This window comes from Mya arenaria, chromosome 12 (genome assembly GCF_026914265.1).
Source record: "Mya arenaria isolate MELC-2E11 chromosome 12, ASM2691426v1".
NCBI lineage: Eukaryota > Metazoa > Mollusca > Bivalvia > Myida > Myidae > Mya > Mya arenaria.
The window spans coordinates 29,879,639-29,895,251 of NC_069133.1; the positions used below are offsets into that span (position 1 = coordinate 29,879,639).

Genomic DNA, 15,613 nt, shown 5'->3' on the forward strand with positions numbered 1-15,613 from the left:
AGCACACAATAACACAATAGTACCATGTCACCTCTAATGAGCCCACCATAACACAATGGTACCAGGTCACCTCTAATGAGCCCACCATAACACAATAGTACCAGGTCACCTCTAATGAGCACACCATAACACAATAGTACCAGGTCACCTCTAATGAGCATACCATAACACAATAGTACCAGGTCACCTCTAATCCAGATATTTTTAAAATAGCAGTTAATATGTATAAGGTGAATTCCTCATGAACAATTAACTTCATGCCCTTCTATATGCATGTACGACACTGGAATTCAATTATTCGTTTTCATTAATTGCAAACCATATTTTGCCCAATATAAAGAACATTTTCGCGTCAGTTTTCCAATCTTAACATTTCGTATCTACTGAACTTTAATTACACGTACATATTCATATCGTGGCCTAGTGGTTAAGTCGTCGGCCTACAGAGCGGGGGTCCAAGGTTCGAGTCTTACACGGGTCTTGTTCTGACATGGCCGGTTGCCGACCCAACAGCTAGTTAAATTGAGGGATAACGACTGCCTTCCTGCCAGGCGCCTGGCATATGGGATAGGAATCGGGGTTAAGATATTCACGAGTGTAGGTGTCTCTTAAGCCCGACGGACCTGCCCTTAAAGCTGCACTCTCACAGATTGAACGTGTTGACATTTTTTTTTTTTATTTTTTGTCTTGGAACGAGCCAATTTTCGCGAAAATCCATGGAAACCAGTTATATAAGACTATTGAAAACAATCAGATCGCAGAATTTTATATGTAAGTTCAAAAATTGATGTTTTATGCATTTTTCTTAAACCGTTAGTAACGGTTTTAGACACAAAACATTTTCGATAGGAAATATGAAGATCTACGATTTGATTTTTTGTCAGCAACCTTATATCATTGGTTTGTAGATCTCTACGGAAAAAAATACACTTTTTTCAAAGACAAAAAATAAAAAAGTTGTAAAAATTGTAAATCTGTGAGAGTGCAGATTAAACTAAGAGGGGTGGCACTATAATAAACAACCACTTTACTTTATTCATTTTCTTAGGCATCATAATTCAAAAGTGATCTTCGTTTCATCTTCATGTTACAGAAAAAAAACATTACAGGGACACCAAGAAGGAATATGTATGAGGAGATCTTTGCAACAACAATTCAAACAAAAAAGTGCATGTACACGAATACCGAAAGCGCGGACACAGCCATGACTTAAACGACATTTTCAGAGACATCTCGGGTGAACTGTGTGACAAAAACGAATGACCTTTGTTACAACAATCCAGTTCAAAACAGGTGCAGTAACACCATTGGGACGAACCCTGTTACAACAATCCAGACCCAAACTGGTGCAGTAACACTGTTGAGACGACCCCTGTTACAACAATCCGGACCTAAACAGGTGCAGTAACACAATTGGGACGACCTATGTTACAACAATTCGGACCAAAAAAGGTGCAGTCACACTATTGGGAAAAACTCTGTTACAACAATCCAGACCAAAACAGGTGCAGTAACACCATTGGGACGACCTATGTTACAACAATCCAGACCAAAACTGGTGCAGTAACACTGTTGAGACGACCCCTGTTACAACAATCCGGACCTAAACAGGTGCAGTAACACAATTGGGACGACCTATGTTACAACAATCCAGACCAAAAAAGGTGCAGTCACACCATTGGGAAAAACTCTGTTACAACAATCCAGACCAAAACAGGTGCAGTAACACCACTGGGACGACCTATGTTACAACAATCCAGACCAAAACAGGTGCAGTAACACCATTGGGACGAACCCTGTTACAACAATCCAGACCCAAACTGGTGCAGTAACACTGTTGAGACGACCCCTGTTACAACAATCCGGACCTAAACAGGTGCAGTAACACAATTGGGACGATCTATGTTACAACAATTCGGACCAAAAAAGGTGCAGTCACACCATTGGGAAAAACTCTGTTACAACAATCCAGACCACAACAGGTGCAGTAACACCATTGGGACGACCTATGTTACAACAATCCAGACCAAAACAGGTGCAATAACACCATTGGGATGACCCCTGTTACAACAATCCAGACCAAAACAGGTGCAGTAGCACCATTGGGATGACCCCTGTTACAACAATCCAGACCAAAACAGGTGCAATTACAACATTCGGATGACCCCTGTTACAACAATCCAGACCAAAACTGGTGCAGTAACACCATTGGGCCAACCCTGTATCAACAATCCAGACCAAAACAGGTGCAGTAGCACAATGGGGATGACCCCTGTGTCAACAATCCAGACCAAATCAGGTGCAGTAACACCATTGGGACAAACTCTGTTACAACAATCCAGACCAAAACAGGTGCAGTTACATCATTGGGATAACCCCTGTTACAACAATTAAGAACAAAACAGGTGCAGTAACACCATTGGGATGACCCCTGTTACAACAATCCAGACCAGAATAGGTGCAATTACAACATTCGGATGACCCCTGTTACAACAATCCAGACCAAAACAGGTGCAGTAACACCATTGGGCCAACCCTGTATCAACAATCCGGACCAAAACAGGTGCAGTAGCACAATTGGGATGACCCCTGTGTCAACAATCCAGACAAAATCAGGTGCAGTAACACCATTGGGACAAACTCTGTGACAAGAATCCAGACCAAAACAGGTGCAGTAACACCATTGGGACGACCCCTGTTTCAAGAATCCAGACCAAAACAGGTGCAGTAACACCATTGGGACGACCCGTGTTACAACGATCCAGACCAAAACAGGTGCAGTAACACTTTTGGGACGACCCCTGTTACAACAATCCAGACCAAAACAGGTGCAGTAACACCATTGGGACGACCTATGTTACAACAATCCGGACCAAAAAAGGTGCAGTAACACCATTGGGACGACCTATGTTACAACAATCCAGACCAAAACAGGTGCAGTTACATCATTGGGATTGATCCCTGTTACAATAATCCAGACCAAAACAGGTGCAGTAGCACAATTGGGATGACCCCTGTTACAACAATCCGGACCAAAACAGGTACAGTAACACCATTGGGACGACCTATGTTACAACAATCCGGACCAAAAAAGGTGCAGTCACACCATTGGGAAAAACTCTGTTACAACAATCCAGACCAAAACAGGTGCAATAACACCAATGGGACAACCCTGTTACAACAATCCGGATCAAAACAGGTGCAGTAACACCATTGGGACGACCGCTGTTACAACACTCCAGACCAAAACAGGTGCAGTAACACCATTGGGACAACGCTGTTACAAGAATCCAGACCAAAACAGGTGCAGTAACACCATTTGGACGACCGCTGTTACAACAATCCAGACCAAAACAGGTGCAATAACACCATTGGGACAACCTTGTTACAACAATCCAGACCAAAACAGGTGCAGTAACACCGGAACATGTACTGTAACACCATTAGGACGACCCCTGTTACAACAAACCGGAACATGTACTGTAACGCCATTGGGACAACCCTGTTACAACAATCCAGACCAAAACAGGTGCAGTAACACCGGAACATGTACTGTAATACCATTTGGACGACCCCTGTTACAACAATCCAGACCAAAACAGATGCAGTAACACCGGAACATGTACTGTAACATTGGGATGATCCCTGTTACAATAATCCAGACCAAAACAGGTGCAGTAACACCATTGGGATGACCCCTGTTACAATAATCCAGACTAGAACAGGTGCTGTAACACCATTGGGACAACCCTTTTACAACAATCCAGACCAAAACAGGTGCAGTAACACCATTGGGATGACCCATGTTAAAACAATCCAGACCAAAACAGGTGAAATTACACCATTGGGATGACCCCTATTACAACGATCCAGACCAAAACTGGTGCTGTAACACCATTGGGATGACCCCTGTTACAACAATCCAGACCAAAACAGGTGCAGTAACACTATAGGGACGAACCCTGTTACAACAATCCAGACCAAAACAGGTTCAGTAACACCATTGGGCCAACCCTGTATCAACAATCCGGACCAAAACAGGGGCAGTAGCACAATTGGGACGACCCCTGTTACAACAATCCAGACCAAATCAGATGCAGTAACACCATTGGGTTGACCCCTGTTACAAGAATCCAGACCAAAACAGGTGCAGTAACACCATTGGGACGACCCCTGTTACAAGAATCCAGACCAAAACAGGTGCAGTAACACCATTGGGACGACCCGTGTTACAACAATCCAGACCAAAACAGGTGCAGTAACACTTTTGGGACGACCCCTGTTACAACAATCCAGACCAAAACAGGTGCAGTAACACCATTGGGACGACCTATGTTACAACAATCCGGACCAAAAAAGGTGTAGTAACACCATTGGGACGACCTATGTTACAACAATCCAGACCAAAACAGGTGCAGTTACATCATTGGGATGATCCCTGTTACAATAATCCAGACCAAAACAGGTGCAGTAGCACAATTGGGATGACCCCTGTTACAACAATCCGGACCAAAACAGGTACAGTAACACCATTGGGACGACCTATGTTACAACAATCCGGACCAAAAAAGGTGCAGTCACACTATTGGGAAAAACTCTGTTACAACAATCCAGACCAAAACAGGTGCAATAACACCAATGGGACAACCCTGTTACAACAATCCGGATCAAAACAGGTGCAGTAACACCATTGGGACGACCGCTGTTACAACACTCCAGACCAAAACAGGTGCAGTAACACCATTGGGACAACCCTGTTACAACAATTCGGACCAAAACAGGTGCAGTAACACCATTTGGACGACCGCTGTTACAACAATCCAGACCAAAACAGGTGCAATAACACCATTGGGACAACCTTGTTACAACAATCCAGACCAAAACAGGTGCAGTAACACCGGAACATGTACTGTAACACCATTAGGACGACCCCTGTTACAACAAACCGGAACATGTACTGTAACACCATTGGGACAACCCTGTTACAACAATCCAGACCAAAACAGGTGCAGTAACACCGGAACATGTACTGTAATACCATTTGGACGACCCCTGTTACAACAATCCAGACCAAAACAGATGCAGTAACACCGGAACATGTACTGTAACACCATTGGGACGACCCTGTTACAACAAACCGGAACATGTACTGTAACACCATTTGGACGACCCCTGTTACAACAATCTGGACCAAAACAGGTGCAGTTACACCATTGGGATGACTCCTGTTACAACAAACCGGACCAAAACAGGCGCAGTAACACCATTGGGGCGACCTATGTTACAACAAACCGGAACATGTACTGTAACACCGAGACAATCTATTTGTAGAGCGCTATAGTCAGCAAATATTGCAACAATTAATAAATACATTGATGGCACTGTCCGTGTTTTATACGGAGCGCCAAGGAACGAACAGCCACTGTCATAGTTAATGGCATTTTTATTTCCATAAAACATAATACTTCAGCCTTTTTAATGTATCGATGATGATTTACTTCTCGTTCATTTCTGACAAGAAATATCCTCTTTAATAAGGGAGAATTGGCTTTCATTTGGTTATGTAAATAATGTAGTTAACTGTTTTATTGGAAGAAAGAAATGCTAGTATCAACATCGCTTTACTTGTGCTACTTTCGTCCGCTACTTAACAGCTTCTATCTATGTTGTAATGATGATGTCCTGTGGCGGGAGAATTGTGCATTATTAACTTCGTTGGTGATGGATTGATATTTATGAAAGATATCAAGACGGATGAAACTATGGCATTAACGGAATGTAGATTGGGTTTAATTCACTTGTCATGTTAATAAAATAATTTTGCATAAAACTGAATCCACCAAAACAAAAATCATAATCAAACAAGTTAATACTCAGTTAAAGTGTAATGGTATTTGGCTCAACATGATGTCGTGCATATTCTTTCAGTTTCTGCAAATTGTTTGGGCAACAGGACTTATTCTTGTAGTTTCTATTGTATCTTGAATTAGCACTACTTTATAGACGTAAAAACAAACGCGTTATTATGTTCACCCACGTCTTTCAGTTACTGACTGCTGCTGTATTTCATGAACAGTAATGAACATCCAAACGTCTATACTGACATGGACAAGTGCTCATTATGGGGCCCATGTCATGCTCATTTATAAGATAAATCTGCTTAATAGAATTCCATGCATTGAATTTCCAATTAGCAAAAAACGTAACTAGATTGTGTATACTTTTTCGAGTAAGGAAATATTGTATAAATCGAATCTTATTTATATATTTAAGGTAATTGAATTTGATGTTCTTGCTGAGTTTGTTGATTCGTTTACATGATAATGAGTAAAGGATGTTGATAATAAGTAAAGGATGCTGATAATAAGTAAAGGATGTTGATAATAAGTAAAGGATGCTGATAATAAGTAAAGGATGTTGATAATAAGTAAAGGATGTTGATAATTAGTAAAGGATGCTGATAATAAGTAAAGGATGTTGATAATAAGTAAAGGATGCTGATAATAAGTAAAGGATGCTGATAATAAGTAAAGGATGTTGATAATAAGTAAAGGGTGCTGATAATAAGTAAAGGATGTTGATAATGAGTAAAGGATGTTGATAATGAGTAAAGGATGCTGATAATAAGTAAAGGATGCTGATAATATGTAAAGGATGTTGATAATAAGTAAAGGATGTTGATAATATGTAAAGGATGTTGATAATAAGTAAAGGATGTTGATAATAAGTAAAGGATGTTGATGATAAGTAAAGGATGTTGATAATAAGTAAAGGATGTTGATAAGTAAAGGATGCTGATAATAAGTAAAGGATGCTGATAAAAAGTAAAGGATGCTGATAATAAGTAAAGGATGTTGATAATAAGTAAAGGGTGTTGATAATAAGTAAAGGATGTTGATAAGTAAGGGATGCTGATGATAAGTAAAGGATGCTGATAATAAGAAAAGGATGTTGATAATAAGTAAAGATAAGTAAAGGATGTTGATAATAAGTAAAGGATGTTGATAATAAGTAAAGGATGTTGATAAGTAAAGGATGCTGATAATAAGTAAAGGATGCTGATAATAAGTAAAGGATGTTGATAATAAGTACAGGATGTTGATAATTAGTAAAGGATGTTGATAATAAGTAAAGGATGTTGATAATAAGTAAAGGACGTTGATAAGAGCAAAGAATGCTGATAATAAGTAAACGCATGCTGATAATAAGAAAAGCATGCTGATAATAAGTAAATGATGCTGATAATGAGTAAAGCATGCTGATAATAAAAAAGCATGCTCGTAATAAGTAAAGCATGTTTGTAATAAGGAAATATATCTTCTGATCAATGTAAAGACATCTTGATAAAACATTTAATTTAATAACATTTGCTATATAAAATTGTAATTGGAGTACTCCACACTTTCATGCACAAGACGGAACATTAAGTTTGCACATACTTATGTTGCAATAATCTACTCGCCGGCTTAAGATTAAAATGCTACCAAGAGCTCTTAACATTAAGTCGTCAACCTAACAAACATGAAAAGAAACAAATTTCAATTTCTTCTTTTCTTGCTAAATAATAGGTCGAAAATGTGACATTGTCGCTATGAGAATTAAGACGATAAACATCGACTTTACAACATTTCCTGCTAAGTTATGGGACAATTTGACATCGTCGCTATGATTATCTAGTTAAAAACCTGGACTTTTCAACCTTTCGTGAGCAATTTACAGCACCTTGGGTTAAAATTGAAGGCTTAGCTTAAAGTTATCTCGTTTCTATTAATTCGACAAGTCGACTGCGGAAACAGGAGTTTATTAATGTACTATTATATCATTTGTCCAGCAACCCATACATTCAATGTCCTTTAGCAAACCAACTCGACCTTCACATTTACCGTCAAATGCCGTTTGCATGGCATTCTTTTTCTGATTGTTGAATGTCGTTTTCGCGCCAGTATAATATTATAAGTATTCATATTACCCAAACAGTTGTAAGAGGCTTTTATGATAAACAAAGCTGACACCTGACAATGCCTTTGATGAAACCTCAATTTTACAAACGATGTTTGACCGCTTCCTATTTACTTGACTGACTGATGATCTGTTGCAATATGCATTTGATTACCATTATTTGATAAATATTAAGGTCCTGTGATATAATTGTTTACATGTTTATATTAATGCATTGGAATAAGTTTTTTTCGTTAATCAAACATGTCTGCCACGTCGTGTCTGCTACGGTGATGTGGCATAACATTACGCGGGTCTACTATTGTTAAACTAATCGCTTCCAACAGCTCCACTGTGTTTAAGGCCTAACACATTGCAGTCAACAATTAAACTGACACTCTTGCTAAATATCAATAATTGGAAATGCGATTTTATCGTAGTTCGCTTTTACATTCGTTCTGTACTATACACCCAATCAAGGTAGAACACACTTTGAACACGAGCACAAACGTCCATGTAGTACAACAATTCAAGGGAACGGTCGAAAGCCATCAGGGAGTGTGACCATAAACAGAACTGCTCGATTTTCTGGCAAAACTGACCACGTGCAATGCTGTTTTGTATGATCTCCGTTACAAATTGAATTCTGACGAGTGATCACAAAGGCTGTCATCGGTTGTAGCACGTGAGGGAGCCCTGTGTCTCATCAAACCACACCAGAGAGTGCATGCTAGTAACGCATTGTAATGGCAATGTTCAGAAGTTAACGAAAGCGTATGAATCATCTCCTCTGAGTAGGTTTCATAGCTAGCACAAGGCCAAAAACAACACGTATATTATGTTTTGCAAATTATGAATTTAACTGCATTCAAGAAACGAACGTTAGTCAATGATTACAGAACGAGAAATATAGCGTTAGTCATCTGTCCGGCAATAATATTAGCCAACTTCACAGAAACGAACGTTAGTCAATGATTACAGAACGAGAAATACAGCGTTAGTCATCTGTCTGGCAATAATATTAGCCAACTTCACAGAAACGAACGTTAGTAATTTATTACAGAACGAGAAATACAGCGTTAGTCATCTGTCCGGCAATAATATTAGCCAACTTCACAGAAACGAACGTTAGTAATTTATTACAGAACGAGAAATACAGCGTTAGTCATCTGTCTGGCAATAATATTAGCCAACTTCACAGAAACGAACGTTAGTAATTTATTACAGAACGAGAAATACAGCGTTAGTCATCTGCCTGGCAGTAATATTAGCCAACTTCACAGAAACGAACGTTAGTCAATGATTATAGAGCAAGAATATACAGCGTTAGTCATCTGTCTGGCAATTAGCCGGCTTCAATTTGTTAATTGTTTATTCATTGAACATCCTATTTTGGCTCATTAAAAGTAATAAAGATTCATTTTGACACGGAAGAGATACGTATGTGGCGATGCCTGAGGTATTTTAACCTGTACAAGTGATGACGCTATGACGCCTTCATTATATGTGATATGTATAAAAACGTGTAGAAGACTGATCGTTTTCTTATGTTAGTTCTCGTTCGGCGCCTTTCGTCGGACAATAACTTGCCATTATGTAACTAATTATATGTAATTTATTGTAAATTACGCAGACAAAACTAGAAACACACTTCCGTGATGACATGAATTATAAATATGCAAGGGTAATCGTGTGAAATAATAATTTCCTCTAGTTAGTGACCTGGCATTTGTTCGAAAAGGCATGTGAATAATTTACAACAGGGATTAATCAATTGTAAAAAAGATTCCTTTGTGGTATCTGTCTTTTATATTTCCTATCAAAGTGCAATCGATACTTTTTGTGTTGAACAAGACATTTCAATTACTCGGAAAGACACGCGCCAAAACCCCTTGAAAGTCAATGTCTATGCGGGGCATTGAGCTGTTCGGCTCGTATTTGATTTTTATTGGATACTAAGATGTTTTATTGCTATTTGTTAGAGATTTATATTTCTGTTCTGAAAATCACGTGTAAGATTTTTGCCACGTGTTTAGAAGCGCATTCAATTAAAAAAGTCAGTACGGATCTCAAACAAAAAATTGTTTCTTCGTAAAAATGTTATAATCTAACATTGATTTTGTCATTGACGTCTTGTTAGTAAGCATGAAACATTTGGAACTAAAATTTCCGTTTTCTAAATTAATGTCAAAACATAATCTACATAATAATCTACATAATGAATTATCAAATTGTTAAAGGCCAACTTATTTTGAAATCTTAAACTAAAATGTAAATGAATATATTGGTTCTGATAAAATTGCTTGACGTGAAATTTTCCTTGTAAAAGATTGAAACTAGTAGCCACCGCGCAACAATACAACGAATACTTGTTTTTAAATATTTTTTTATCGGTTTCAAATAAACACCACATGACTGCTCCCGTCCAGTCAATGTCTACATTATGGTTATAACGATACGCCAAACAATTTATCCTGAAGTTATTGCGATACGCTTAATCACGATACATTGCGATACGTATTTTTTTTGCAATCTTCAAGTTATTTCAGATACGCTGGTAAGACTAGTATATTCTATAATACGGATTTTCCATTAACAATACCTAATGCTCAGCCAATGAATAACAAATTGTTATGTTCACGTCTATAAAATATGTGTCTTTTTATGTTATTACGTGTTTGTTTTTTCATAATATCTGAGGGTGTGTCTGTATTGTGTTGATCAGTTACACTTGTTGTCTATTGACAAGTTGCTTTTTGTTGTTGAAGAAGACCTTATAGTGGAAACAGTACCCATTTTACGTCTTAACGTGTCCTCTTCTTTACATAAAGATATATAACAACATAATGTTTATTCCTTTCATTATACTAATATCATAATGCAATAATCAAGTCAATGAGCCTTAAATACTATTAACGGTACACCGCATATCCCAGGAAGGATTATGATAATGAGGCTGTTGACCGGCTATAACTCAATTGCAGAGTTCAACCATTTAAGTGTAATGCACGGAATAAAGTTGACAAATAAATTGTCATTTATTTGCAGATGTTGCGAAAATATCAATCTGATTGACAATGTTTACTCTTTTTTTTTAAAAACTGTATGTTTTACTGTTTAAAAGATGAAGTATCGCAAGAGATTAGCCAATGGAAGATTTCTGTAACAGGCTATAATCAACACGAACAAGACCCATACCTTAACACCTCCACTACACTATCTCCTGATACACATGATGGTCCCAGAAGTGAACAATATTGGGCCTTGAAAATATTTTAGTCAAATGATCCTTGTTAAAGGACGTAGAAGCAACTAAACTTTATCAGGTACACCGCATTAGCAGGTAGGCCGAAATAGCAGGTATACCGCATAATCAGGTACATCGCATCAGAAGGTACACCGCATTAGCAGGTAGGCCGAAATAGCAGGTATACCGCATAATCAGGTACATCTCATCAGAAGGTACACCGCATTAGAAGGTACACCGCATCATTAGATACACCGCATTAGTAGGTACACCGCATTAGTAGGTACACCGCAAAATCAGGTACATCTTATCAGCAGATACACCGCATTAATAGGTACACCGCATTAGCAGATTCACCGCAAAATCAGGTACATCTCATCAGCAGATACACCGCATTAGTAGGTACACCGCATTAGCAGATTCACCGCAAAATCTGGTACATCTCATCAGCAGATACACCGCATTAGTTAATACACCGCATTAGCAGGTGCACCGCATAGTCAGGTATATCTCATCAGCAGTATGTACGCTGAATTAACAGCTACGCTGCACTGGCAGGTACAATTCACGATAAGGTAAGGAGAAATAGCAGGTACGCCGCATTAGTAGGAATGCTGCATAAGCAGGTTCGCCCCATAAGCAGGTACACCAAATGAGCAGGTACGCCCCATAAGCAGGTACACCAAATGAGCAGGTACACCCTATTAGCAGGTACACCAAATGAGCAGGTACACCCCATTAGCAGGTACACCAAATGAGCAGGTTCGCCCCATAAGCAGGTACACCAAATGAGCAGGTACGCCCCATTTGCAGGTACACTAAATGAGCAGGTACACCCCATTAGCAGGTACACCAAATGAGTAGGATCGCCCCATTTGCAGGTACACTAAATGAGCAGGTACGCCCCATTAGCAGGTACACTAAATGAGCAGGTACGCCCCATTTGCAGGTACACCAAATGAGCAGGTACGCCCCATTAGCAGGTACACCAAATGAGCAGGTACGCCACATAAGCAGGTACACCAAATGAGCAGGTACGCCCCATTAGCAGGTACACCAAATGAGTAGGTTCGCCCCATAAGCAGGTACACCAAATGAGCAGGTACACCCCATTAGCAGGTACACCAAATGAGCAGGTTCGCCCCATAAGCAGGTACACCAAATGAGCAGGTACGCCCCATTAGCAGGTACACCAAGTGAGCAGGTTCGCCACATAAGCAGGTACACCAAATGAGCAGGTACGCCCCATAAGCAGGTACACCAAATGAGCAGGTACGCCACATAAGCAGGTACGCCCCATTAGCAGGTACACCAAGTGAGCAGGTTCGCCCCATAAGCAGGTACACCAAATGAGCAGGTACGCCCCATTAGCAGGTACACCAAGTGAGCAGGTTCGCCCCATAAGCAGGTACACCAAATGAGCAGGTACGCCCCATAAGCAGGTACACCAAGTGAGCAGGTTCGCCCCATAAGCAGGTACACCAAATGAGTAGGTTCGCCCCATAAGCAGGTACACCAAATGAGCAGGTACGCCCCATTAGCAGGTACACCAAGTGAGCAGGTTCGCCCCATAAGCAGGTACACCAAATGAGCAGGTACGCCCCATAAGCAGGTACACCAAATGAGCAGGTACGCCAAATGAGCAGGTACGCCCCATTAGCAGGTACACCATATGAGCAGGTACACCAAATGAGCAGGTACACCCCATTAGCAGGTACACCAAATGAGCAGGTACACCAAATGAGCAGGGACGCCACACAAGCAGGTACGCCCCATTAGCAGGTACACCAAATGAGCAGGTACGCCCCATTAGCAGGTACACCAAATGAGCAGGTACACCCCATTAGCAGGTACACCAAATGAGCAGGTACACCAAATGAGCATGTACGCCCCATAAGCAGGTACACCAAATGAGCAGGTACGCCACATAAGCAGGTACACCAAATGAGCAGGTACGCCAAATGAGCAGGTACGCCCCATTAGCAGGTACACCAAATGAGCAGGTACGCCACATAAGCAGGTACACCCCATTAGCAGGTACACCAAATGAGCAGGTACACCAAATGAGCAGGTACGCCACACAAGCAGTTACGCCCCATTAGCAGGTACACCAAATGAGCAGGTACGCCCCATTAGCAGGTTCACCAAATGAGCAGGTACGCCACATAAGCAGGTACACCAAATGAGCAGGTACACCCCATTAGCAGGTACACTAAATGAGCAGGTACACCAAATGAGCAGGTACGCCCCATTAGCAGGTTCACCAAATGAGCAGGTACGCCACATAAGCAGGTACACCAAATGAGCAGGTACTCCCCATTAGCATGTACACCGAATGAGCAGGTACACCAAATGAGCAGGTACGCCCCATTAGCAGGTACACCAAATGAGCAGGTACGCAACATAAACAGGTACACCAAATGAGCAGGTACGCCCCATTAGCAGGTACACCAAATGAGCAGGTACGCCACATAAGCAGGTACACCAAATGAGCAGGTACGCCCCATTAGCAGGTACACTTTATGACCAGGTACGGCGAAATAGCAGGATCGCCACATTAGGAGGTACGCTTTATCAGCAGGTATGCTGCATTTACAAGTGCTAGAGGTCGTTGATCTTTTTTTAAGCTTCAAATTATATTCGTCACTTGTCTTGCAACACGCTCATTGTTGAACTAGTAGCTATATATAGAACAAAACATTTTTTTCAACAGTAGAGTAGATCGGCTATCCAATAGGCACTACCCACTTTAAGTCGTCCAAACTGATTTTCGTGTATCCACAAATCTGACAATAGGGTAAAAGTAACACTATTTGTCTACTAAGTGATAACATTAGTACCATTGACTGAAATGATTAATAACATTGAACTCATTAGGCACTTCAAAAACTTACAGACAAAGACACTGATGGAGAAAGACATGGCGCGAATTGTTACGAAAGTGAATAATAATAAAATCAATACTCTCTAGAAGCTAGGAAGCTACTCTTCATGGACTTAATTAATTGTATTCACTCGACAATAGCAGAATTGAAATATCGTTCCTTAATTCTAGGAATTTAGACGACTTTCAGTAGGATACAGTTAAGTTACGCCGCGTGGTGGTGGTGTTATCTTCATTTTGTGAGAGTGAAAAGGTTGGAATTCCATAACGCCGTCCTTAACACCTAAATAAGCTATGTAGTTAATTATAGAGTTAGACGTTGATAGCCAATGATTCCATTGTTATCAGTGCCTCTTTCAGTGTAAAGTGCTGTGATTCTCGTTTAACACAAAACTGGAATTCCAGTCGGCATTTTTATTGGAATATTCCTCATTAATTGTGACGAAGGTAAACTTTTTTTTTTTACTTAATTAAGTCTTTTCTCTTTGTCTAATTTTGATAGTTGATGACAATACATTTGATATTTGATTCTAATCAATATTAATTAAATACTTGGAACTTATCAAATAAATTAAATGTAATGTTATTAAAAGCTTTTTTTACAAGTCGAATGAAATTCCGATGTGCTGTTCATCTCTATCAGTCTTTCCTTGATCGTATTTCGTCCAGTATATTAACTAACCTGAATGTTGAAGAACTACCTGTTATATGCCATTTTTTCGGCTGGTTTATTCATTACGCTGAAGACCGTGGCCAATGCTTTATTGCGGTACTTTCAAAGTCAACACGCACACTGAAGGAGTGTGGTCTATCTAGGGAGTAGATGCAATCACCAAATACTGCGTGGACGGAATGTGGTCTAGCTAATAAATACATACGGATACTTGCACTCAAAACTATGGGAACTGGGTGTGACCTAACAAGTGTTTCAACACGGATGCACTAAAACAAACACATACATACGGCCAGGACGGGGTGCGGAATGGCAAGGGGGTAACACTGGTATAATCAAAACTACGGTTGTTGTCGGTGTATGTGTTATATAAGCTGAACACTTACTGTTTCTGTTCGTGTCTTGTGATAATAGTATTGTGAATAATTAATGGCAATAGATTGGTATTTGCCGAAACCAAAACCACCAGATAGAGTCAATTTACCCCGAGTGTTGAGTTCATAAACCTTAGTACAATGCACCAGTCAATTGTAACCACGGCCACCCAGGTCCGGATTTTTATTGGGAGAGCGGGGGAAATGGGCCGTGTTTTACTTTCCAGTAGGCCCCGCAGTGTCAAGTGAATGAAGCGCAGTTTTGTTTTCGCTGAAAACAGCGGGTAATGGGCCTTACCTATGATGTCCCCTGTCCCCGGGGTGCGGGGGCATTTGGCAGGGATTCGTCTCCGCAGGGCGGGGATTTTACCTGGGACTGCCTGGACCGAAATTCAAAGAGTCCCCGTGGTTACAATTGACTGGCATAAAATATAAAATTTGAATACTTAAATTGCAACTCGTTTATAAAATAATAAATTTATATAACTGTTAGTTAA

General features: G+C 40.2%; 1 protein-coding gene across 2 annotated transcripts in view; it reads left to right on the forward strand.

Annotated features, from left to right (window-relative positions):
- The window catches only part of LOC128211409 (tyramine receptor 1-like), a 314,491-nt gene that overhangs the window by 41,239 nt on the left and 257,639 nt on the right, over positions 1-15,613 (forward strand). The window contains exon 1 of one of the 2 annotated variants that reach the window (XM_052916170.1): positions 14,389-14,516. The exons of the other annotated variant lie outside the window; for it this stretch is intronic. The gene's annotated coding sequence lies outside the window, so the exon portion shown is untranslated. Of the gene's footprint in view, positions 1-14,388; positions 14,517-15,613 lie in introns of those variants that run through there. 2 annotated transcript variants of the gene reach the window in all.